Below are 26,103 nucleotides of genomic sequence, written 5' to 3' on the forward strand. Positions count from 1 at the left end.
GAGGTTTCTGTTCTTCCCTGGGATTCTGCTTCCTGCTACCTGTTTCTCCTTAAGCTGCCTGGGGTGAGATGGGGGGTCTGCTCAGTGTGACTCATGTCAGAGTGGAGCGGCTCACTTTCCTCAGTGTGACTCATGTCAGAGTGGAGCGGCTCACTTTCCTCCCGGTGGCAGCCTCACTCAACCCTCTCCCTTCTCCAGTCCCGTATTGGCCAAGCCCTTTCCTGCCACAGAGATCTTCTGTGACCTCCTATTCTAAATGGACTACATTCTAGCTCCAACCTGGCCACCCCCTCCAACCCTTATCACAACTACAGTTACCTCTTAGTCCGTTCATTGTTGCTTATTCTTTGCCAACAGTCTTGACTAAAGCCAAGGGAATGCAGGATTCTGCCTGTCTTGGTCCTTGGACTCCTAGTTTCTAGAATCTTAGCTTAAATATAGTAAGTACTCAGGACATACTTACCCAGAGGAAGAAGCTGAAAGGTCTTAGAAAGTCGACCGTTAGTGTTTTCCTACTTTATAAGCAATGAAGTTAGGGAGAATAGAGTTTGAAAGAATCTTACAGGACGGTGGTAGCTAAGCCAGAAAGATGGCCCTAAGTGCATCTTACTGCAGGACTGCGGTCTTTCCCCTTTTACCCTTTGCTGCCCTCGCCTTGATATTATATGAGGTGGTGTGCACAGTGAGGCAGAGGCAGAAAGGAGTACTGAGTGAGTACCGAGACCTCTCTCTGTGGCTATGGAGACTAGCAGACACCTCACCTGGAGAAATAGAAAAAGCCCATAGGAAGGGTTCAAGTTTTTTTTTTTTTTTTCCAGATGAGAATCTCAGCAGTGGCCACATTTTTATATCTCTGCTCCCAGCAGACACCTTCCCTGCCATGCTGGATGAGTGGCAAGCATCCAGTCCATGTGGGAGGCACTTGTGCCCAGACCTGGGGCAGCCAGCCTCTCTCAGCCTGCACCGATGACTGCCACCAATAGACTTCTGGGACTCTAGGATGCCTGGGAAATGTAAACTATTCAGCCTGGTTACATATCAGAAGGTAAGAGTCAGAGTTAAACCCAGCCTAATTTTGTATTCCCTCAAATTCACAAATATTAGATAAGTTCTGCCTGTCGTCCCCCAGCCCCTCCCCCATATCCTGCTACAATCCCACTTTACCCAAACACAGTCTTCATTGCTTTGCCCACTCTCCTCTGCCCTTGGAATGGATCCTGGCCTGTACTCTGCTGGACTTGGGGAGATGGCTGACTGCAGCTGGAAAGACTACTGGTGCTCACAGCTCATGGAATCCGGCTGTTCCTAGTAGTTGGAGCAGAAAGAAAGGTGGTTATTTCCTGGGGGCCTCCTGGCATCCGAGGATTTGGAACTAAGTACACCAATCATAAGACTTCCAAAGGGTGTGAGGATCAAGTTCACTGGGGGACCCTGCTTGTTAACAAACATAGAGCTCACTCTGCCTTGTTTTGAGACTAAGCATATGAGCACTAAGTGCTAAACTAAGTTTTTCCCTGTCCCTGTATGACTTTGGGCTAGTCCCTTACCTAATAGAAAAACTGAATGGGTAGAGTATGAATAGTGGACATAATAGAAATGATATTGCCTTTGTAAGTATTTCTGCTGCAATGAGAATCAGTAATGAGTTAGTGAATACGAATAAACCTAGCAGACTGTGAAGTTGCAGTGGAGGGCCAGCTTTTCCTTGTGTTTTCTGTTTCCATCAAGCCTACTGAAGCCACTGGGTCAGACAGATTTCACCACGCAAGTGGTGGCTTTTGGCCTTAATATTATGGTATGCATTGTGTCCCATTCCTCTCTCTTTGTCAGTGTATCGGTCAGCTTTTGTTACTGTTAATAACTACCTGAGGATAGTCATGTTATAAAGAAGAAAGGTTTTGGCTCATGGATTCAGACATTCCTGTCTGTAGTTGGTTGACCCCTCTGCTTTTAGGTCTCTGGTGAGGCACTCCACCATGACAGAACATATGGCAAAGCAAAACCACGCACCTCATGACAAGGCATGGAAAAGGAGGGAACTGGGGTCCTGCAGTCACCTTCAAGGAATACCCCACAGTGATCTGAGGGCCCCCCCACTAGGCCTGCCCTCTTGAAGTTCACCCCCTCCCAATGACAGCACCATTCTGGGAACCAAACCTTATCAGGCAAACCTGTGGAAGACAGGCAAAGGGTAATGTCTGGCATATGGTAGATGATCTTTCTCTGCCCACTTGAAGTGAGGCAGGTTCCTGTCACTAGTGTTGACCAGTAGGTTAAGGGTGGAAGTGACATGTCATACTTCCGGGCTGGAATCTATACTCACTGATACGATGTGAGACCTCATCCTATTCTACACAGGCCAGGCTATCACAGCAACATGGTGGAGAAGGAGTTCTGCCTGCTTGGGTCTGAGTGACTTCTCTGTGAGCAGAGGCTCTCTACCAACTTGCCCTGGAGATGTATCACAGGCAAGAAATAACTCCTCACCTAGATAGTGTTCTCTGGGCCATGTTTCTCAGTTCTGAGATTTTCAGGGGCTGCCTGCCTCTGCATCCCATAGAGCAGGCTTGTATAGAATGCAGATTCTCAGCCCTAGGCTTGATGTACTGCTTCAGGAGTACAATGGCGAGACCCTGGGAGCTTCAAGTCTAATAGCTACAGTGGAATCCCTAGAGACAGCCAGCACAGACCTCAGGCCTGGAGGGTTTGGGGGAGGTCTTTGCCCCTTCTTCCTCTGCATCTATTGCTGTAGAGCTGCTCCATGCTATAGCCTGGGCTCTTCAGCTGCAGGAGAGCTCAGTGCCTGAGAGGTCTCTGCCCCTGGTTTACTGTCACGACTGAGTACCTTTTCCTCCTCTTCCCTTCTACCTGGAGATGCAGCAGATCCCCTGGGCTGGGGTTGGGGGCAGGGCTCACCCAGTAGTGTTGGAGCAAAAGGCATAGAAACCCTGTGTGATGGATTGAAGGAGACGAGACCATTCCCCACTGATGGCTGATGTGTGGCGACAGTGACAGGCGGCGATGTTTGTGCTCTGAACCTGCAATCTCAGTTAATGGGAGAGATTGAGGGGTTCGGAATGCGATGCGTCATGTGCCGCAGCCTCTTGGGCAGACACCAGTGCAGAGAAGCGCGTAGACTCACAGCTTCCTCAGGGTGGGGCGGAGGGTCCAGGCTGCCAGCGTTTGTGCAGGGGGACAGTGAATGCTTCTTCTTGAGGCTTGGGGTGACTCAGAAGGCTCCAAGGGATGCCTCAGCTGTCTGTAGAGCTGACCATGCTGGCAGCTGTGGAGCAGGCCACAGAATGGGCTCCCAGTAGGCACTGTAGCAGGGGCTCTTGCTGCGCCTCCAGAATCTGCCAGACGCTGGCACTGTCCCCGAGTACCCCAATCAAGATCTCCCACTTCACTCTTACTGTGTATCCTCCTTCAAGAGAACCTCGGGGGTTCTCTTAAGAATCAGAATCTGAGACTCAAGATAGGCACTGGAAGCTCACCCCTAAAATCCTAGCTTCTCAAGAGGCTGATATCTAAGGATGACGGTTCAAAGCCATTCCAGGTAGAAAAGTCCATGCGACTTTTAACTGCATAGCTAAAAGTAGTGCTGTGGCTTAAAGGGTAGTGTGCTAGTCTGGAGCAAAGAAACTCAGGGACAGTGTTCAAACCCTGAGTTCAAATCCAAGCTCCAGGATCAGCACCAAAAACAACAAACAAAACAAAAACCCCGAGATTCAGAGAAATGGCTCACAAACCCTCCCATCACTTCCTTTCGGAATTTGAAACCACACCCACCCAGGAATTGAGATCACTGGTGCCATTTTCTACCTGTGTCCCTCCACACGCCACTTGGCCTCTCTACGACTCAGTGCCCTTGCCCGTAAAATCTAGAGGGCATCTTACTTCAAGCGGTAAAGCAGTGCGTCTTGAACCTTATGCTGCCTGTTGATTTCCCAGAAGCTAAAATATAGGGCCTCAAGTCCCATCCCAAGACCTTCTAAGGTTCTTCTGTATCACTACCAAGCTTTCAACAACAGATGCTGCTAGTACAAGGACAGCAGATTTAGTACAAAAGAAGTAGAATATTCTGGCACTTGCCAAGTTCATAGTGTGCACTCAGTGAACCCTACTGTCACGTGATGTTGTCATCATCATCACTATCATCCTCACCATTATCACCACCACCACCATCATTATCATCATCACTTTATTGTCAGTGTACTGCAGATGGCAGACATCTTTCCTTTCCCAGCTATGGTCCTATTCACAGTTTCCCTTGAAAGCCACCTGAACACAAATATTAGAAGGTTCCAAAGTGGGATTCATCCTAAGCCTCATCCCCTAGGGATAACTTAGGGTCCATCACAAAGGACCCATCTGGGAATCTCTAGAGGTTACTCTTGTGGAGTTGGAAATGGCTTCCTGTGGGAGCACTCTCCCCGTCACTGTGAACAAGTCGGCGATGTGTAGAAACCACACTGTGCGCTGTGGAAGACTGGGCAGGACCTTGTTCTGAAAAGGCTTCGGTGTTCCTATGGGCAGGATGGGCTATGGGGAGACCAAGTCAAGGACAAAGAAGACAGGTCCACTGGGCACCTCTGTTCCCTTTGCTTCAGCTAGGCTCTCTTGAGTTCTTGCAAACCACCTTTCTCTCACTTTTCCAGGAAACCCACAACTTAAAAGTAAAGCTCATGCCTGAAATACTAGTTACTCAGGAGGCTAATGTGACAGTCCCTGGTTTGAAGTCAGCCTGAGCAGACATGTCTGTAAGATTCTGCCCTCCAATTTGCCAATAGCTAGAAGTGTCGCTAGTTGTCTCAAGAGGTAGAGTACCTCTTGAGAGGAAAAAAAAAAGATACCTGGTGGTCCTGAGTTCAAGTCCTGTCATAGGAAGGAGAGAGAGAAAGAGAGAGAGAGAGAGAGAGAGAGAGAGAGAGAGAGAGAGAGAGAGAGAGAGAGAGAGAGAGAGAGAGAGAGAGAGAGAGGAATCAAGAAAGGCATGAATTTCAGTATGGAGGGAAAAGAAGGGGGGAAAAGAGGGGAGATAGGGAGGGGAGGAGAAGTGGGGAAGAGAGGAGAGGGAAGGACATGTTGATATGAGGGGCTTATTCAACTCTTGTTGCTTTAGAAAAAATATATCAGGCACACATATGTTTATCTGAGGGCTTTTGTCTGTCTAGGACTATGAGTGAGTGTGTGTGTGTGTGTGTGTGTGTGTGTGTGTGTGTGTGGTATACTCCTTGGAAACACGACAATGTACTTCTTAGTTTGATGTCTGGGGACACTGGGTCCCTCTGAAAGAGGTGTATCTCCAGGTGTGTGGGGTTTGTCGCTGAGCTTGGTGGGGTTTGGCTCCAGACCCCCCCCCACGCACACCCCATGTTGTCCTGCCAGTAATTACAGCAGATAAACTGCTCTAGTTGAGGGCTACTGTCCCCGGCTGGCAGCCATCCGCGCAGCCTGGGGCTGCGCCCTGGGAGTCCATTCATTTTAATAAGAGGTACACCCTGTGTTATTAAGAAGAGTGTTTATTACTGTCGCCACGCGCTGACAGCAACCTCCATCATCGTTAACCGGCAGATGCGGGGAGAGGCGGGGGCTGCGCGCTGCAGCTTTTCAGAGGCGCCAGCCCAGCTGGTGAGGCTGGGGAGGGAGCATCCCTCTCCCTCTCTAACCCCAGCCCAGGATTGTGTGGCAACCCCTTCTCAAGCCCGCCCCTGCTCCTGGCCCCTGCCCCGGCTGGGGTGAGGCGTGCGCTGGTAGAGGAGGGCCGCTCATTCTCCCTTGGGTTTGAGCCTGCTTCCCTGATCCTGTGCGCCTCTTACCCGAGTCCTCTTGGCTTCACCAAGACCAGTGCGACTGGAATTCTGTCTAGAATGTTCCACCCCAGGGATTGCCTGACAGTTCCTTAACATCTTCCAGTTCCAACTGAGTCGAATGTAGCCCAGTGCCTACCCTATCCTGCCTCAGTTGTTCTCACCTCACTGTCTCAGTGGTGGAAGGTTAGGGAGCTGCACCTCTTCTGGTTCATTAACTGCCTGGTCCTCAGCACCCAGAACAGGACCTGTGCCTCCGAGGCATCCACAGATGGTGACTGTGTAAATGCAACCTTCTCACACTCCTTCCCTTCCTGCTCTCTGTAGGCACGTTTGGGTAATGACAAGGGTTGCATGCAATAAGGAAAAAGGTGCTGGAATAGAAGAAAGAGCAGAGGGCTCCAGACTATCTCAGTTATTAGGGTCTTAATAATCTCCTTCCCTCCTTCCTCCCTTCCTTCCTTCCTTCCTTCCTTCCTTCCTTCCTTCCTTCCTTTCTTCCTTCCTCCCTCCCTCCCTCCCTTCCTTCCTTCCATCCCTCTTTCCCTCCCTCCTTCCTTCCCTTTCCCTCCCTCCCACCTTCATTGGTGGTACTGGGTTCGAACTCAGGGCCTTGAAGACTCTACCACTTGAGCCATGCCCCCAGTCTTTTTTATATTTCATATAGGATCTCAAGTTTTAGCCCAAGGTTTGCTCAGATGGAGACCCTTGCACCTCCATCTCCTGCATAGCTGGGGTTTCAGGCATGCACAACCATGTACAGCAGATCTCAGTCATTTTTCATGATGCCTGAGTCTAAAGAAACCGAGCTGAGAGTTTGGCTTAGTGGTAGAGTGCTTGCCTAGCATGCACGAAGACCCAGGTTCGATTCCCTGGTGCCGAAAGCCCAAGAACAGTGCTCAGGCTCTGAGTTCAAGCTCTAGTACTGGCAGAAAAGAGATGACCAGCCCCTGTACTGGCAAAAAGAAAAGAAAAGAAAAAAGAAACACCAATAAGTTGTTTCTATAAGTAACCAGACCTAAACAACTTTAGTATGCATGTCAGAAGAGCAATAAACACATACTTTAAAATATTTTCATGGCAGCTCTGGCTTCAGTTTCACACTAGCGGCATGGTAGAAACCTGTTGGGCATAGCATAGCTTTGCATACCTTGGGTATTGGACACTGTGACAAAATACCTGAGATAATAACCTGAAAGGGGGAAAAGTTCATTTTAGCTTATATTGGAGGTTTCGGCCTTTGATCATTTGGGTCTGACACTGCGGGCCTGTGGCAGGGCAGTGCTCATAACAGGAGCATGTATGTATGTAGTAGAGGAGTCAAAAATAGAGAGAGGGGAAATGAAACAAAACAGGGTTCCAATAACTGCCACAAGGGCATGACCACACTAACCTAACTTCCTCCGTCTATATCCCACCTCTTAAAGGTTTCACCACCTCCTGATAATGCCAAAGGCTGGTGACCATGCATTCAACACATGGCCTTTGGGGGACATTTTACATCTAAACTATAGAAGACTCTCACTCTCACCTCCAGTTCTATTTTAGTTTATTCTTTAACAGAAAACTCTGTTTCTCAAAGATATACTGTCATTGAAAGGGATGCAGCAAGTTCTCCTGTTAAACTTGCAATCTGCCTCAAGGTGGAGGCTCCTGATATATTGATGTATATTGAGATTTGCTTCAATTTTTTTTTGGTTGATGGTGGTGGTTGAACTCTGAGTCTGGGCACTGTCCCTGAGCTTTTCGGCTCAAGGCTATGGCTCTACCACTTGAGCCACAGGTCCACTTTCAGTTTTCTGGTGGATAACTGGAGATAAGAGTCTCACAGATTTTAGTGTCCAGGCTGGCTTTGAACTGCAGTCTTCAGATCTCAGCTTCCTAAGTAGCTGGGATCACAGGCGTGAGCCACTGGCTCTCAGCTTTGCCTCAAATTTTTAAAATGTCCCATGGTACTTCTCTGTGTGGGTTACAGCAGCACCTTGGTCACAGTTGGGAAACTACGACATAGAAAAGCTGGGCTCAACTCTATCTGTTTTCTTGTTTACTTTTTTGTGGTATTAAGGATTCCTCTCAGACCTCAACTTTGCTAGGTGGGCATTCTGCCACTTGAGCCAGGCCTCTAGCCCTTTTTGCATAGTTATTTTTGCCTCAGATCTACTCTGCATCTCCATCTCCATACGTGGAGCCCTCAGTGTAGTTCAGATGTCAGGAAGGTACTACCATTCCCAGCTTATTGGTTAAGATGGAAGTCTCAGTAACTTTTGGCTGGGCTGATCTTGAATCTTGAGCCTCCCAATTTCTTTCACATAGCTCGAATTTTAGATAAATGTCACAGCCACTGGTCATATACACACACACACACATTTGTCAGCAAATACAGTCATGGTACTGACTATGTGCCAGCCTCTGCTCTGAGAGCTTTAAGAAGCAGTATTTAATCATCATAACAAGCTCATGAGACACTTATTCTGTGGTGGTTATTTTTATGTCCTGACTTGGCCAGGCTGTTGTATCTGGTCAAGCAGCAGCAGTCTGGAAGTTACAGTGAAGGTAATTTTAGATGTGATTGACATTTCCATCAGTAGAGTCTGGATAAAGAAGATTGCCATCCAGTGTGCATGGGCTTTGTCTAATCAGAGAAAGGTCTTAAGACTAAGGTTTCAAAAAGAAGAGGAAGAAGAAATTCTCAAGACTAATATGGAGTTCCTGCCACCTGAGCGTCCAGCCTGCTGCCATGGCTTAGGTTAGTGAGTGATCTAGGGCAGGGTTCTGACCTTGGGATTAGAGCACTTGGGCTCCAGTGAAATCTGAGTCCAGGATCACTAAAGCCATCATATGTGAGATGACTCTGAGGGGATGGAAGGAGGCAGCTAAGACTAACTGGCTAAAGTCCAATAGAATTCCATACGAAGCTACCCACCTTTGTTGAAGGTGGGTGTATAGACTCAGAAAGGGGGTGTAGATGGCTAACGGCAGCCCAAGTGATGGAAGATGGGCATGTCAGCTGCCAGTAGCCTAGGGGACCCCAGCTAACATGTGTTGACACAATATCAGGTGGAACCCTTGTTTCTGTGAGGAAAGTAGGGCACCCAGGAATGGAGTGTGTCAACCTGGGCTGACTCTCCACCAGTGAGGAATGTGATTTGGGCTCTATCCCCTGACCCACACCCCCCCATCCCCAAAGAACTTGCACCCCTGGAGGTGGTCAGAAAGAATGATCAGGATGGGCAAGCCTTCAAAACCATGCAACTACAATGTCAGTTCTAGAAACAGAGCAATGATCTCCTCTGAGGAGTATTCTACTCTTCGTGGAAAGATATGATCAGATATAACAGGTGTGTTCAGCCCCTCATGTAGGGGGGAGCTGGCAGTTTAATGATGATGTCATCCTGGCCATAGGGACTGGTTCAAGGGCATACATGAGACCTAAGCCAAGGTAATGGCAGCCCGGTGTATGACTTCTGCTATAGTTACAGGGAAAGAACTATTTCTGTTGTGCACGTGCTGAGCTGGGGACTTAGGCTGGAATTGCCAAGGACCACAGTAGTGGGCATGCATGCCTGCAATTTGGGTGGATGTAGAGAAAGGCAGAACAAAGACAAGAAAGATGTTTGGACTTGTGGCTGCTATACTTCTTAAATCTTGAGCCATGAAATTCTCTTTTGAATTGGATCTTTGCTCCTTGTGATTCTGATACTGAGCCTGGCAAAGGGGCTTCAAATTTTCAAAGTAAAGTGACGATCTCACAAGGATGAAAAACTCTTATCTCTCATCAGCAGAAAGATCAATGGTGGTGGTAAGGGGATCCATATATCTGGGCTCTGGGAGATGAGAAGGACTTCCCTGAGGAGCAAAGGTGCCTGAGAGGCTGTGGCACTCATCTGCGTAGAGGGCACCGTGAAGATTGTTTGTGCATAGTGTGAGAATTGGAACTGAACTAGGAATGTGGCTTAGTGTTAGTGTGCTTGCATCCACCAAAGTACCACATAAACAGAAAAGGCCAGAAGTGTCACTGTGGCTCAAGTGGTAGAATGCTAGCCTTGAGCAAAAGAAAGCTCAGGGACAAAAGAAAGTTCAGGGAGCAAAAGAAAGCTCAGGGACAGAGCCCAAGCCCTGGATTCAAGACCCAGGACTAGCATTAAAAAAAGAAGAATTAGAACTGAACAGGCTCTGGATTGGAGATGGGCTGATTCAACTATAAATTTGTAGTTGCATTTGGTGGGAAGCAAGCATCCAGTAGAATAGCCTGGTGGAAACGAATCTGGAATCAAAATCTCTGGTCCTGCCTCTTACCAGCCAGCCATGAGGACTAGAGTAAGCAGTCAACCCCTCAGGCTTGCATTCTGTCTGCCCAAGTTACGGTTTGCTGTCTGGGGCGGGGTTGTTGGGAGTCTCAAATTAGTAAAAAGTTATGCAGTGTGGGGTTTGGGGAAGTTCACACACCTTCTGGATAGGAGCAGCTGTCTATGGGGTGTGACTGTCAAGACAGAGGGATGCTCAGAAGTGACATCTGGGCGGCAGGTAATCCTGTGTGAGTGTGAGTGTGGGTGTAGATGGATGACATTTTCTATGGAGAAGAGGTAGGGGGTGTCAATGATAGATTGTGAGTCCCCAGAGAGCAGGTGTCTGTGTATAAAACATCGTACAAAGCTTGCCCTGTGCAAGTCTTGCACATCTGAATTTGAGGAAATTCACTTGAGGAAATACAACCAAAAAAGATACCAAGTTGTACCTGTGAGGGTTCATGACCCACGGAACCCTGTGTAGCCGCTGGCCTAAACTCAAGGAGGAGGTAAGGAAGGACTTGGGGGGAGGCTGGTGTTTTATGAGTAAGTGTATTTCAGAATTACCAAGTCATCCAAACTTAACGGTCCACCATGGAAGGGAGATCAGGCTGTATGGAGTTTGGTTCCATTTCTTTTTAAATACCCTAGCTAGCAAAGGACAGGGGACTGACTGGATGGTCATCAGAAACACCAAGAAAGGCCCAGATGTGCCCTACACACACCTGTGAAGCCATCCCCATCAGTATTCTGTCTAGGCAGCCTGTCACCGTGTGTGTGATCCCCTCTGCTTTCCTGTAGAGGGTCCAGAAGGCGCCAGGCCTGCCAGTGCTTGTACCCTGATCTTGTGTAGAAGAAGTTCCCAAGGAAGCTTCTCAGAGAACGTCATCCAGGAGAGGCTAGACCAGGCTTGCTGTGTGCTTCAGGCTGGTCCTCCTCCCTTCTTCCTCCTTCCATTGGTGCTACACAAGCCAGCATCCATGGCCTACCTCCTACCTCCTACCTCCTACCCTCTCCAGGGACATCAGGATATGACATTGGGCTTCCTGCAGAGGTTGCCAGCTTTGGCAAGGTTGATTGGGACCCACATGTCAGCCTGGGCCACTTCCTCATCACCGTAACTCTAAGGCAAATAACAAGACCACAGGAATCTGCTAGCACAGGCCGAAGGAGCACACTCCATTACTCTGTTTTATTCACTCTGGAGATTTATGTGGCCTATCTCCCTTCCCTTTGTCCACCTGCGAGGGCCTATAAGTCATGTCCCTGGGTTGACAGGTCACAGGGCCTGTGCTGCTGGTCTGTCACAGTGAGTGATGCTAAGGGGTGATTAAAAGAGAGGAAGGGTGAGAGGTCAGCAGCAGACGGCATGATGGGAGTTTGGAATGTAATTATCACTCCGGTGACATACTGCTGGGTTGCTTCTCCCCTGTCTCATAACAGACATACACACTTGAGTGCCACTCGCAGAGAGGAGGCTATGGCAGAGGGATGGGAAAGACCTGTGAGAACCGGCTTTGTGTAATGGGCCTCCTAGGTGAGCCTGGGGTACCAGGTACCAAGCGGCCTCCAGATCTCACCTTCCCCAGGACCCAGGAAATGCTAGATGCTATTGTTATTGTCATTAGCCCAGGGGGGGAGCTGGGTGGGCTAGTGGGTTACATGGATCACTCAGGTTTCATACACAAATTGAACATGAACTGGTTGGTAACTGGAAGCCACAGTGAAGTTGCACAAGATGTAAACCTAGGACTTATCCACTTTGGTTGTCTTATTAGAGTTCTAAGCCACCATGGAAAGAAGTCCTGGTTGCTCTGCTAGAGAAATGACATGGGAACAAAAAGGCTCTGGGGAATGACAACTGTGAGAGAAGATAGACTGACAGACAGACAGACAGACAGACACAGAGACAGAAATTCCAGTGTTCCAATCTTCCAGGAGTCAGGCAGGACAGAGCTCATTTTAGATCCTCAATTGCAGAGCGCCTGAGCCCAGTCAAAACACCTGGATCAAAGATGACCCGTCCTAGCCAAGTCAAGCCTCAGAATCATAAGCTACAGCATGATAGTGGTTTGAAATTGTATTGTTTTGTTACCAATAAATCCAGTTCATGGTGCTGGGAGGGAAAATGTGGGAGAGAGTGAAGGAAGAGATGACAATGTCCAAAGAAAAATGAACTACTTGCATGACTTATATAACTGTGACCCCTCTGTACATCACCATTATATAATAATTCTTTAATCCAGCTCATCCTTAGGTTCTTTTGCTCAGTTTAAGGTAGTGATCACACAGCAACAAGAAGTAACATTCAAATTAAACTGTATTGGGGATTATGCTAGAGTATAAGGGATACAGCACACAGGACAGTCTCCCTGAATGCTCGCCAAGAAAGCAAAGAAGGAAACTTAATGTGGTATGAAATGTTCTCTGTGGCCACTCCAGAACGGGGATGGGGTTAGGACATTCTGTTCAGGCACAGGCTGTAGAGTTAGGACATTCTGTTCAGGCACAGGCTGTAACTTAAAGGAGTTAGGTGGTATAAATAGGGATAAACTAGCTTCTCATTAAAGCAAGACAACTTTGTTGAGAAATCAGGCCTTTCACTGTTTGTTGTGCAGGAATAGATGAGTCTAACCTGGGGTTCTGGAGGCCATCCCTCCTCTGGTCTTTGCCTCCTGCTGAGGGGCCAGGTCCAAGCATGGGCTCTTGGGCTTGAATTCAGGACTGCATACTGTTGCTTAGCTTTTTGTGCTCAAGGTTGGCATTCTACCACTTGAACCACTCCTCCATTTCCTGCTTTTTGCAAGTTAACTGGAAATAAGAGTCTCTTGGATTTGTCTTCTAGAACTGACTTCAAATGGGGTTTTCAAGTGCCAGCCTCCTAAATAGCCATGATTACAATGGTGAGCAACAGGGATACCAAATCGAGTGTCTACCCAGTAGTGTAGCAAGGGTGGAATGGAGAATGCCTCTCCCTAACTACAGACATTTAAATCTGAGACTGAAAATCTTGATCAAGGAATTGTATTTTATCACTGGCGTGGTCTACAATAGCCAAAGTGTAATGGTGTAAAAAGCAGATTGATGCTCAGTCACGCTTATGATTGTTTCTAAATTCTTTAAAATGATGCAGGTAATCACCTATGCCTAGTATTGGATTTCTGCTGCTCTTAGTTCTTCTTCATGGAAATAAGAGCTTTGGGAAGAGGTCAAAGATGAGAGCAATACAGAGGCCCCAGCCCTAGGCAGGCAGGACAGAAAGAGTCCAGGGACCTCTGTGATAGATAGAGCTCTTGCAGACAAGATTGTGTTTAATTCTCAGAGGCTCCTGAAAAGGGAAGCAAGGGAGGAGCTCTAGGCCTTACAGCAAGGCAGGGGTGGAACTGGAGTGTAAATACATAGCTTTTGGACTCTGGACTCCAGAATTAAGAAGGCTGGAGGGCAGATGCCTCCCAGCCCCAAAGGCTGGGATACCCTACATAAAGCTGGAGCAGTCTCCACAGAAGCCATGGTAGCCTCTTCCTTAAAGGACTTCAAACGAGATGCAGCTGGGGCTGGGAGTTTGGCCTAGTGGTAAAGTGCTTACCTAGTGTGCACGAAAACCAGGGTTCGATTCCTTGGTGCCACATACATAGAAAAGCCAGAAGTGGTGCTGTAGCTCAAGTGGTAGAGCTCTGGCCTTGAGGAAAGCCCAGGGACAGTGCTCAGGCCTTGAGTTCAGTCCCCAGGACTGGTTAAAAAAAAAAAAAAGAGCTGCAGTTGGGAATTTCATCCCACGGATATGGCTATCCCAAGAGGGAAATATAGCTCCTTCTTGCTCTCCACATTCACCCTCCCCTTTAGCTCTCCCTCCTCCCACTAGTGCCCTCTCACATAAATGTTTGGCATTCCTGTTGGTCCAGTTTTTAGGTATATGTTAATTACTCAAAGAAGTTTCACTGTGATCATTTCACAAATCTTTTGTGTCACTATGACAGATCCCTTTGATTAAATTCTTTTCCTTTCCCATTCACCCGCATTATTCAAGTCTTGAGTGAGTTTCCCTATACCATCTAGATACACAGATACAATATATGTTGCTGTTCCATACCCTCTAACAGTCTCTTTTCCTCTGTCCCTGCCTCCAGTCTTCTCAATTTCACAGTTGCAAGCAGCTTCTCTCTATGTATGTGAATACATTTCTGTATATATGTATACGTTTCTGTATATTTTTATATTGGTAGTGAGGCTTGAACTCAGGGGTCCTTGGGGCAGTCTTTTAACTTTTTTGGCTCAAGGCTGGTATTCTAGCCATAACTCCACTTCTGGTTTTCTTGTTGCAGTTCAGTGGAGAGAACAGTCTCATGGACTTTCCTACCCAGACTGGCTTCTAACCTTGATCCGCAGATGTCAGTGTCATGAGTAGCTAGGTTTACAGGTAGGAGCCATCAGCACCCAGTTATATGTTTGCATTTTAGGCTTAACTTCCACATAGGAGAGAAAACATGTGGCTTTTTCTCTGAGTCTGGCTTACTTCATGTAACCTGATGATCTCCAGTTCGGTCCACTTACTGGCAAACAACATCATTTTGTTGTTCTTTATATGGGAGTAATACTCCATTACGAATATATGCAACTTTGCTTCATTCATTTATCAGTCATAGGGTGTCTGGGATGTTTCCATAGTTTGTCTATCATGACTAATGCTGAAATGAACATGGGTGTGAAAATGCCTCTGTTGTATCTAAACTTACTTTCTCTGAGCTATATTCCCAAGAATGGTATCACTGGGGCTGGGAGTTTGGCCTAGTGGTTAAAGTGCTTGCCTAGCATGCTTGAAGACCCGGGTTCGATTCCCTCGGTACCACATACATAGATAAAAGCCAGAAGTGGTGCTGAGGCTCAAGTGGTAGAGCTCTAGCCTTGAGAAAGTCCAAGGACAGTGCTCAGGCCCTGAGCTCAAGCCCAGGACTGGCAAAAAAAAAAAAAAAAAAAAAAAAAAAAAAAGAATGGTATCACTGGACTATATGATAGTTCTAGGTTTTTGAGGAATCTCTATACTGATTTCCATAGGAGTTACACTAATTTACATTCCTATCTACAATGTATGAGGGTTCCTCTCCTCCCGCCCCCATCCTCACCAGCATTTGAGGTTGCTCGGCAATGGGCAATCTAACTGGAGTGAGATAGAATTTCAGTGTAGTTTTGATTTGCAGTTCCTTTATGGGCAGATATGCTGAGCATTTCTTCATGTATTTTTGGCTGTTTTTTCCTTCCTTCCTTCCTTCCTTCCTTCCTTCCTTCCTTCCTTCCTTCCTTCCTTCCTTCCTTCCTTCCTTCCTTCCTTGCTTTTCTTCTTTTTAAAATTTTAGGTCTGAGACCAAGACTCAAACTTGTTACTTCATACTTTTTCTCAGGCTGTACCCATTGAGCCAGGCTTTCAACCCCTATACTTCTTTTTTAAATTATCTGTTCAAATATAATTGCCCTCATCAATTGAATTATTGATTCTTGGGGGCTTTAATTTTTTTATGCCAGTCCTTGGGCTTGAACTCAAGGCCTGGGCATTGACTCTGAGATTTTTTGCTCAACGCTAATGCTCTACCACCTGAGCCTCAGCTCTACTTTCACATCTTTTTTTTTAGTGATTAATTGGAGCCAAGAGTATCATGATTTTCCTGCCCATGCTGGCTTCGAACCACAGTCCTCAAATCTCAGCCTCCTGATTAACTAGAATTATAGGCACGAGCCACCTGCATCTGGCTGGGGGTTTAATGTTTTAAGCTCTCTGTATATTCTGATTATTAATCCTTTGTCAGATGAATAGCTGGCAGTGATTTCCTCCCATTCTGTAGGCTGTCTTTTCAATCTTGTGACTACTTCCTTTGTAGTGCAGAAGCCTTTAGTATAATGCAATCCCATTCGTCAATCCTTGCTTTTATTTACTGAGCTATTAAAGTTTTATTTTTGCTTTCTTTTTTAAAGAAATTACTGCCTGTTCCTAGATCTTCCAATGTCTAGAAAAGGGTGTTTTTTCATTCAAAGAACTCACTCCCTCAGTAAAAAGAGCTGAGCACCAGTGGCTCATGCCTGTAATCTTAGCTATCTTACCTACTCTGGAGGCTGAGACCTGAGGATTGTGGTTTGAAGCTAACCTAGTTAAGCACACTGCAGTCAGAAGTGGAGCTATAGCTCAAGTGGTACAGCACTATCCTGGAGAATAAATGCTCAGGGACAGTTCCCAGGCCCAGAGTTTAAGCCCCAGGTCCAACACAAAAAAAGAAAAAAAGAAAGAAGATGTAGGGCTGGGTAAGATGGTACAAATGTATAATCCAGGCAGAAAAAAAAATGCAAATTCCAGCCAACTTTGGCTACAACACAGGGAGACCTTATTTTAGAAAGCAAGACTCTGGGATCTCTAGACTCCCAATTTCATGTCACTAAAATTATTTATTCTGAAGAGGTAGGTACATAGCCCTGTGAAAGACTACTTGCTTAGCATACATGAGACCTTAGGTTCCCTTCTCAGCACTATATAGCACACACAATTATTTACTGTCTGCTTTGTTCCTCTAAGTTCTGTGAAGGTAAGAGCCACAGGCGCTCAACACCTAGTAATTAATGGTTGTATCAAAAAAGAATTTCCGTGAGGCAAATGAAATTGGAGCATTCTAAGAGTGTTGCCATCTGTGATCTGCTTAGGTCCATGAGGTATCTACCTTTGGAACCTGTGCATCTTAGACAGTGTGTGTGTGTGTGTGTGTGTGTGCATGTGTGTGTATGCACTGATCCTGGAGCTTGAACTCAGAGCCTGAGCACTGTCCCTAAGTTTTTTTGCTCAGGAATTGTTCTCTATTATTTGCATTACAGCTTTACTTCTGGCTTCTGGGTAGTTTATTGAAAAAAAGAGTCTCCTGGACTTTCTGGCCCACATTGGCTTAGAACCATGTCCCAGAGTTTGAGGATCTCACCCTTCTGAGTAGCTAGGATTACAGGCATGGACATTCAGCTTGGGTAATATAGCTTCTTATTCCCATTGCCTATCATATTTGGAAATACTAGCTCTTTTTTCAGTGTATGTCCCCACCTTGACCCCTGACAAAATTAACTACTATTTGTATTTCTGTTTCCCTCTGACTCTACAGAGCACTTAGCCCTGGTGAACAGAGGCTGTGGGCCATGTCAGTTTTCTCAGTAGGACTAAGGTTTGCTTAAGAAGGATCATATTTTATTGGCGACTGCTTCAGTAAGATGTGGTACTTTCAACCACTGAACTCTGACAAAAGTCTGTGAAATAAACTTTAAGAGTAACCAGAGACATTGGTGGCTTATTCCTAGCTACTCAGAAGGCTAAGATCTGAAGATAAAAATTCACAGCCAGTCTGGGTAGACAAATCCAAGAGACTCTTCTCTCTAATTAATCATCAAAAAGCCAAGCTAGGGGCCGGGAGTTTGGCCTAGTGGTAGAGTGCTTGCCTAGCATGCACGAAGACCCGGGTTCGATTCCTCGGTACCCCACACACATAGCAAAAAGCTGGAAGTGGTGCTGAGGCTCAAGTAGTAGAGTGCTAGCCTTGAAAAAGTCCAAGGAGAGTGCTCAAACCCTGAGCTCAAGCCCAGGACTGGCAAAAAAAAAAGCCAAGCTAGAGGAATGGCTCAAATGGTAGGGCACCAATCATTTATCTTCAAAAAAAAAATCTAAGCAAGAACTCAAGGCCTTGAGTTCAAGCCCCCATACTAGCACAAAAAAAAATATAAAAGAGCGGGGCATAGTGGCTCACGCTTGTAATCCTAGCTACTCAGGAGGCTGAGATCTGAGGATTGAGGTTCAAAGCCAGCCTGGGCACTAAAATCTGTGAGACTCTTAGCTCCAATTAACCACTAGAAAAATGGAAGTGGCACTATGGCTCAAGGGGTAAGGCGGTAGCCTTGAGTTGAAGAGCTCAGGGACAACGACCAGGCCCAGAGTTCAAGTCCCAGGACCGACTAAATAAATAAATAAATAAGAAAGAAAGAAAGAAAGAAAGACTAGCACAAGAAAGAGGGATGGGGAGGGAGAATAAACTACCTCCGAGGACAAGGCCACCCATTATGGTGGCTTCAGAAACAGGAAAAGCAAGTTAGATGTGAGTTTCGGGGGTTGACCAAGCAGCCTTTCTACCCCTTTCCTCCCTTTGCACCCAACTACTCTAAAGCAGAGTAGGTAGCTAGGGATACTGGGTACCAGGTCAGGAGCTGTTCTGCATGCTGGCCGCCCTTTGTCAGGGATGCTGCCCCTGGAATCCAGCACAGAGGCCCTCTCCTCATACACAGCCTGCTTCATTCTTTTGTTGTTGAACTTTTAAAAAAAATATAAGTTTCTTGTTAAGGTGTTTTGCAGAGAGGTTACAATTCCATGAGTCAGGTAATGAGTATGATTTCTTCTTGGTCAATGTCATGCCTGCCTTTGCTTTCCCTCTTCATTCACATTCTAGATCCTTTTTTTTTTAACTTAAAATTTTAATTATCTTTAAGTAGTTGTACAAAAGGATTTCAATTCAGCATGTCAGTTTATGAGTATAATTCATCAATCTCATCCCTCTCATCATTCCCTACGGTCTGTCCCAACCCTCTTCGAGATTCTTTTGCATCTCTCAGCGTCTTCTGTCTAATCCAGGTCTTCCTTGGAGGAGAGTTTTTATTCTCAAACGTCCCTTTGCCTGGAAGGGACAAAGGCAGGCAGTTGGGTGCGAGGCGTCTTCTCTATCTTGAGGGAGGTGGTGGGATGGGGCAGGATACATAAACTGTCACTGAGCTGCAGACCTAAGAACTGGCTGCATTGAAATGAAAAAACGGAAACAAACAAAATGCAAAAAAGACGGTGCCAGTGAGTATCCCTCTGGCTCCTGCAGGCATCCTCAGCCAGCGACCAGTGGGTATGAGGGCTGGCAGAGGCTGGCTAAACCACAACAGAGGGAAGAGGGAGGACTTGGGGAGAGAATCCTCTGAAGCTCCCTGGGAAAACAGAGAGAGGGAGAAGACATGGAGGGAGAAAGAGGCTCAGGCCGGAGGAAGGCGCTGAGCATTGAGAAAACTTTTGCCAAGGCCAGGGATGGAAAGGAGCTGGGCAGAAGCGCCTTGAACTCAGCATCCAGACAGGCAGTGGGTGAGCCAGGCAAGGGCTGAGCCTGGGAGGAGGGGCGGGAAGACAGCGTGACTGCGTCTGATCTACAGTGACGAGTACCAATGTTAACTGTCACCTCTCATCTCCAAACTAAATCACACCTGGAATTGGAGCCACGGAGGAGCTGATAGAGTCAGCCTCGAAGAGGCGACAAGTCAATCAGCGAGGAGATGCACGGGAGACGAGGGCTTCACCAGGCCGGGCGCCTTCATTCATTGTGGGATTTACACTTGTCAGGCTGCTGCCTGGGGGTGGGCAGGAAGGGGGGTGGGCAGGAGTGTGGGGGGGAGATGGGCAGAGGGGCTGGTCTCACTTCAGCTCCACTTAAAATGCTGTGACTGGCAGCTTCTCCCTGGGGCCCTTTCTGCAGGCTGCTGTCCACTTGCACTTGTAGGGCCCTTTCTGGGGCCAGCAGTCAGTGGACTCAAGGGGCAGGAAGAACTTCCTCAGTGGAATGATAAAGATGGGCCATCTCAGGGCTCCAACAGCCCTTGCCCTGGTGGGAATCTGTGGGGACAGGAAGAATCCCATTTGGGGGTAGCAAGTTAAGTGCTTGTAGGAACAGTGGGGGGCATTGTGAGAGACAGATTCAAGTTGATAGGTCTTGATCAGTTCTATTATGATGATATCAACTGCAAAAGATTTTTTCACTCTCATTGCTTTCCTCATTTAAGGAATGATACTCAATCTGGTATTGGGTCAAGTTTATCAGCACAGAGCCCCACCCACTGAAAGCAAGAGAAATGCAGATGTGAAAAAGGTCTCCAGTTACCACCTACTACTGCTTTAGAATTAGTGACTGAGCCCACAGAGTACCTGCCACCCTCCATCTCTCACCAAGTCATCATAATCCTCAGCCCAGCCATTTATAAAAGTGCTTTTCACCTATAAACACAACTGTGCTAAGTGTCATGCCAAGGAAAATGTCCAGAGGTATAAATCCCAGATGGAGGGAGGGGGGAGGAAACTCGAGGTTCCATTGCTGTTTGAACATCTATTTTATTTTTGTCACCACGAAAGCAATAAAGCTTCATTACAGAAAATTTGGAGCAACTGAGAGGGAGAAAGTCACCTACATACCAAGTTAGCATTTTGATGTGTGGTTTTCTTCTGGTGTATTTTTCTTATGCCCTTTTTTCCTTTTTACCATATCTTTCTTGAACTCCTGGAGCACATCCTATGTCAATGAACACAGAGGTGGGTGAAAGCTTTATTTTCTCTTCTGATCCCTCTTCAGACTGGCCCCAAAGGACAAGGCTTCATTCTGCCTGGTGCCTGGGCACAGACATGGTGATACAGGCATTTGGCAGGCTGATCTCTTAATCCAGATTGGTGTAGTCATTTGAAACTGAAAGTAGCTCCTTTTTATGTTGCCTGCTTCTCAGCATTAACTTCTCTTTGATGTAATTTTTGTTTCTGATGCTCTCTCTCTTCATGGGTTAGATTAGTGTGAAATTGGCCTGGCTCCTCTAGAGACTGCAGTGCTAAGCTTCAAATATTTGGTCCTTATTGGAAATCCTTAACCCACATCAGGGGAGAAAAGTGGCTATGTTACTTGGGAGTGTGTGTGTGTGTACGTGTGCTCATTCACGCCTGAATCACCCATGTGCAAGATTTGTTTGACATAGGGAAAGAGGGAGGAGAAAAATGCATCGAGTAAGGGGACAGTGTGTAAATTAAGACAATTCTCTATGTATTAATCAACAACTAGGGAAGATCTGCTAGTCTTACTCTTGGAACAAGGAATCGGAATGCGTTTTACAGAACTTGAAAACTTCCTAAGGGAAGACAGGATTAGTTTGCTAAACCTCCCATTGGAGCTGTCCAAGAGCCTTGGTGCTGAAGAAAAGTTAGAAAAATAACTGCCAGGGAGGGTGACTGAGTTATGTACCTCTGCCTGTACTGCTGGAATTATGCCTATTCCAGATGTGATGTATACACACACACACACACACACACACACACACACACACACACACACACAGAAGATATGGGTACCAACCTTCTGAAATGACTGGAAGAGTAGGTTCCTATGAATAGTTCTGCCTTTCTAGTTTGCTGCCTCCTATGTGGTAAAGAATGATACAGCTAGATACTGGTAACTCACATGTATAATTCTAGCTATTCAGAGGCTGAGAGCTGAGGATCATAGTTCAAAATCAGCCAAGGCAGAAAAGTCCATGAGAATCTGATCTCTAATTAACCACCAAAAAAAAAAAAAAAAAAAAAAAGCCAGGAGTAGACTCCAGTGGTAGTGTACCAGCCTTACGTGAAAAGTAACAAATGAGAGTTTGAAGCTCTGAGTTCACCCTCCTAAGAAAAAGAGAGAGAGAGAGAGGAGAGAAACTTTGTTGGATCAGGTTGCTGAAGAGGTGCTTGTCTGCAGGGAACTCGTTTGAGCACTTGGCTCAGGACAATGAGGAGACCTGCGGAGCCTCCTTCAGTAAATGACTCAGATGGATTACTTGTATTCACTTGCCATCTGAGAACACCCCTGGGGAACAGTCACTATCAAAGGCCATCATGTCTGCCAGGTACCCCAAGCTCTGCATAGCAGAAGTCGTCTCCAGCTCTTCTGGTGGCTTCAGACTCTCTGCTGATGCTTATCCACCAGCCATCATACATGCTCTCCTCATGATTTTCTTTGCATTCTTTCTCCTCACAACTATTTGGTGCCCTCACTTTCCTTCCCACTCCTTGTCTTTGGCTTTCCCATCCCCCATCTCACCCCTTCCTTCCTTCCTTTCTTCCTTCCTTCCTTCCTTCCTTCCTTCCTTCCTTCCTTCCTTCCTTCCTTCCTTCCTTCCTACCTTCCTTCCTTCTCTAGCCTGGGGAAAGCTAGGGAATAGTTCTTCTCCCTTCTGGAAGGGTCCTGGCCCACTTGGACTCAGGCTTGTGTCTCCTTCCTTGTGCTTGGACCCTCCTCTCCCCTTCTAGAGTTCGCAAATCACTCCCTCCAGTGTCAGCCGGCAAATTGGTTTATCCTCCCCCCAACCCGGCTTTCATTACCTAGCCGAAATGAAGCGATATCTCCTCGGTGGAGGCTTCCCGTCCGTGCCGCCGCTGGCATAATAAATGAAGACAAAGTGCCGGCGGCAGAGACCATCTCCCCACCGCACCACCAGCCGCTGCCAGCTTCATTATTCGCTTAAGTTGCCGGAGAGAATTACTTAACCCTGACCCGTGTATTAGGGGCCTGTATTAATGCCTCGACAGGCGCCTCTTACGGCAGAGAACAATTTATTAGTGCCGAAACAGGCTGCTTTTCTCTGTCATTTTTCCAATCTGAGCTTTGAACACACATCATTAAACTTGTCTGACTCTCTCCCCTTCTCCATCATTCCTTTTTTTCATTTTTTTTTAAAACAGAAAGCACGGTAGAGAATGGAGATTGTGCTGAAAAATCTGTTCAGTTCCTTTCGCTCTCTTTTCTCTCTGCCTTCCCCTCTTTGCCTCTTTTCTATTCTTTTCTTTGGGATCTCTGTGTTGGTCTTGGTTACTCTCCTATTTTTGGAGTCAGCATATGTTGGGAGTGAGTTGTTCTTTGGATGTGGGGCTTGCGGGGGACAGACATGCTGGAACCCCTAGCCCTTGAGCCCTGCCTGTAGCAGCTGCGGTCTCTCAGATGCCTTCCCTTCTGCCTCTTTTTATGTCTCCACTTGAAGTGAGGTTGGCAGGCTATGCCACCACCAGGCTGCATAGATATTCACATACATGCCTCTCTTTCACTGGGGCATGCAATGTCACAGGCTAGCTATTCTACTCTCTGGCTCCTCATGTGGCTTTTAGTCCCTGAGTTCACCTGTAGCTCTCACATCTTCCTTAGCTCCTGATCCTGGTTTTCCTGCCCCTGAAAGTGCCCTTGGCTCAGAACAGCACAGAACCATGCCTGGATACTGTTATTCTCCCTGGTGGCCCCTTCTGTGTTCTGTAGTGGGGACACATATGGCCACTGTTTTCACTTATGTTCCCCTGAAGGCAGATTTTGAACAGGCATAGGTAAAGATAGTTTAGGGAGGATGTGACACCAGAAAACAGGAGTGAAAGGTGGGGAAAGTGAGGCCAATAAGGAGGAAAAACAATACAAGACTCTGAGAGCTGGGGTTCAATGCCAGTAGGCCCTTTGAACTGGGTCCAGAACCTTGGAGATTTAGTCATTAACTCTTCCCCTCCCTGCATTGGCTAAGGGGGCATAAATTCTCCTATACTTCTCCCTGTGCTGTGTGTGTAGTGTGCTGAGCACCTTCTCCTTGGAGAAGGTTCTGGGCAAGAGACAGAGATAAGGCTCCTGCCTAAAGCTGTTTGGAGTAGGACATCATGTATATTATGCTTGTCACCAGCACAGCTATAGGTGACAAGAAGTGAGGCCCTCACTGGCACCCACTCCCTCATGCGCCACCTTCTCTCACCATCCCTTCCTCCAACCCCAGCCCCCCACCTTCAGGGCCAGCAGTTTTCAGCTGTGTAGCCCCTGTCTGACTGCAAGCCTATAAATGAGTGAGGTAGGATAGAGGTTGTTTGTTAGTGAGGGGGTCAGAAACTTTGTCCTGCAGACTACTATTTTCATACCAGGGTAGTATCTTTAGAGTGCTGTGACTTTTAGTAAAGTTTCCACTCACTTTTGTGCATTATTCCCAACTCTAGTTAATAGCTTTGGGGATATCTGGACAGTCGGGAGGCTGCGGAAGAGGGGCTGAAGTGGGGAACAGAGAGCAAAGTCAATCTAAAAGGCCAGTGGCTTTTCCCTCAGCACATCTCCTCCCAAATTCCCTGGGCCTCCAGCTGCCTGCAGCCCTCCCTCCCTTAGCCAGATAGCTCTTGAAAAGTTCTCTAATCACCTCTGCTTCCTGCATTAATGAGCCTCTCATCTCACTGATGGCAATCAGAATATTTGCTTATGAAAGGGACACGGTTAATAACACGATTGCTTCCCTCCGCCTCTTTCCTTCCTCTCCTCCCTCTTCTCCCTCCCTCCCCCTGCACACAATTCTCTCAATTAACGATAGGCAGAAATTAATTTTTCCCCTAGATCGAAACAATTGCAGGGAAGCGGATTGCCAGCGTGGCTTTAGATAGGGACTGCTCCCAGCAGAGTGGAGAGAAAGGAGTAGAGATGGAGGAGATAAGCAGGCTCTATCTGCAGGCACAGGACAGAGTAATACAAATGTTATCCTTAGAAATGTACTTAAAGAGGATATGTTTATAATTCGGAGGGGATTTTCAGAGGCACCGCAGTCTCCCTCCCACTCTATACCCTACTCCTCTCCCTTCTGCTTGGCAGAACCCAGAGTTTGTTGGGAATTTTGCTGCTGCTGCCTCAGTGAGTGGTGTGAACCCAGGGTGCGGAGAGAGACCCTGGGGCTTAGGCCCCTACTAACTGCTTTCTTTGTGGCCCAGTGCCAGACATCAGACATGGGGACTGACTGTTGTGTGGCTTTGTAAGTGAAAGTGTGTCACCACCCGTTCTGCACCCATTGGGACTTTCGATGTGATCTTTCCTCCCAATTGAAGTTGAGAGGCAAGGGCCTACAAGGAAGCTGAGATCATCTCAGCAAAGTAGCTTTAGGAATGCAGACTCTGTGGTCTGTGTTTGAATCTCAGCGCAGCTACTGAAGCTCTCTGTGGTTCATCTGTGAAAGGTGGATGGCACCTACCTCATTGGGTTGTAATGAGGATTAAATGGAAATTAACGTGTGTGTCAGCTTTACATGACTGTCATGAAAGACCCATGGTTCGAGGTTTATTTTGACTCATGGTTTTGGAGGCTCCAGTCTGAGATCAGTCAGCCTCATTGATGTGGGCCTCTGGCAGGCACGAATGTGAGAACGATTGCTCACTTGGTGAGCTAGGAAGGAAAGTGTGTGAGAGAGGTGCAGGGAGAGAACCAACTAGGATCTCACAATCCCTCAAGGGCACAAGAAACTTAGGACCCCAGTGACCTGTTATGCCCCACCTCCCAAAGGGTCCTCTGCCTCCCAGCATGCCATCCTGGGGAGCGCACCTGCACACATAGTCCTTGGAGGATATCCAGTATCCAAACTTTGAGTGCTTTAAGGAGTATGTGGCAATTTAGCAAGCATTATTTAAAGGTTTGGCCAAAAAAGAATTGTTTGCAGCAGCCAGAAAGCCGTCACTTCGTCTATTTAAGAAATAGTCACCGTACAACCATCTTGTGAAGGAAGGAGACTTTGTAAGTTACTGGGATTTGAACTTGGGGTCCTGTGCTTGCAACACTGCCCCAATAAATCTCTTTATTTTTTTCAGCTAGGGTCTTGTCTTTTTGCCTAATGACAGCCTCAAACCATGATCCTCTTACCCACAGCTTCCTAAATAGCTAGGATAATAGGCATGTGCCGCCACTCCCAGCTTATTGGATGAAATAAACGCAGATGACTGACTGCTGACCTTACACTGTAGCTTCCAAAAGGATAGGATTACAGCACAAGCTAGCACAGACATTCTAAAGGTCAGATGATGGGCTCCACACTTAGAGTTATACCCAACTAAAAGGTGTGCAGAATTCATTGTATTAACATCGTTGTGTGAAAAATGCTGTGAGATTCCAGCAGGAGGAAGTGGAGAGATCCAGCCAGGCCAATCAGGGTTGGCTTCACAGAGGAGGTGGCTTGTCAGCAGACCATTGAAGTATGTACCAAGTTTTTAGTCCACTGGGGAAAGGCTTCTGCTGGGCAGAGGGGTGGGAAGATGAGAGGATCTCATTGAAATGCCAAGAGGTCGTCTATAAATTTGGAGCAATCGTGGCGGAGCAGAAAGGTTAGACTAGTCCCATCTTCTCCATCCTTCTGTGTCTACCACACCCCCACTCTGCCCAGTTCTCCCCAGTCTCACCATTTCCAAGAAAGAT

General features: G+C 47.0%; 1 protein-coding gene across 1 annotated transcript in view; it reads left to right on the forward strand.

Annotated features, from left to right (window-relative positions):
* Nucleotides 1–880: 880 nt before the first annotated feature.
* Gpatch2l (G-patch domain containing 2 like) overlaps nucleotides 881–26,103 on the forward strand; it is an 86,218-nt gene continuing 60,995 nt past the window's right edge. Inside the window, exon 1 of the mRNA XM_090344545.1 lies at nucleotides 881–1,045. The gene's annotated coding sequence lies outside the window, so the exon portion shown is untranslated. The remainder of the gene's footprint in view (nucleotides 1,046–26,103) is intronic.

Source organism: Megascapheus bottae, chromosome 14, assembly GCF_031878675.1.
Source record: "Megascapheus bottae isolate mThoBot1 chromosome 14, mThoBot2.hap1, whole genome shotgun sequence".
In the NCBI taxonomy this organism is placed as follows: domain Eukaryota; kingdom Metazoa; phylum Chordata; class Mammalia; order Rodentia; family Geomyidae; genus Megascapheus; species Megascapheus bottae.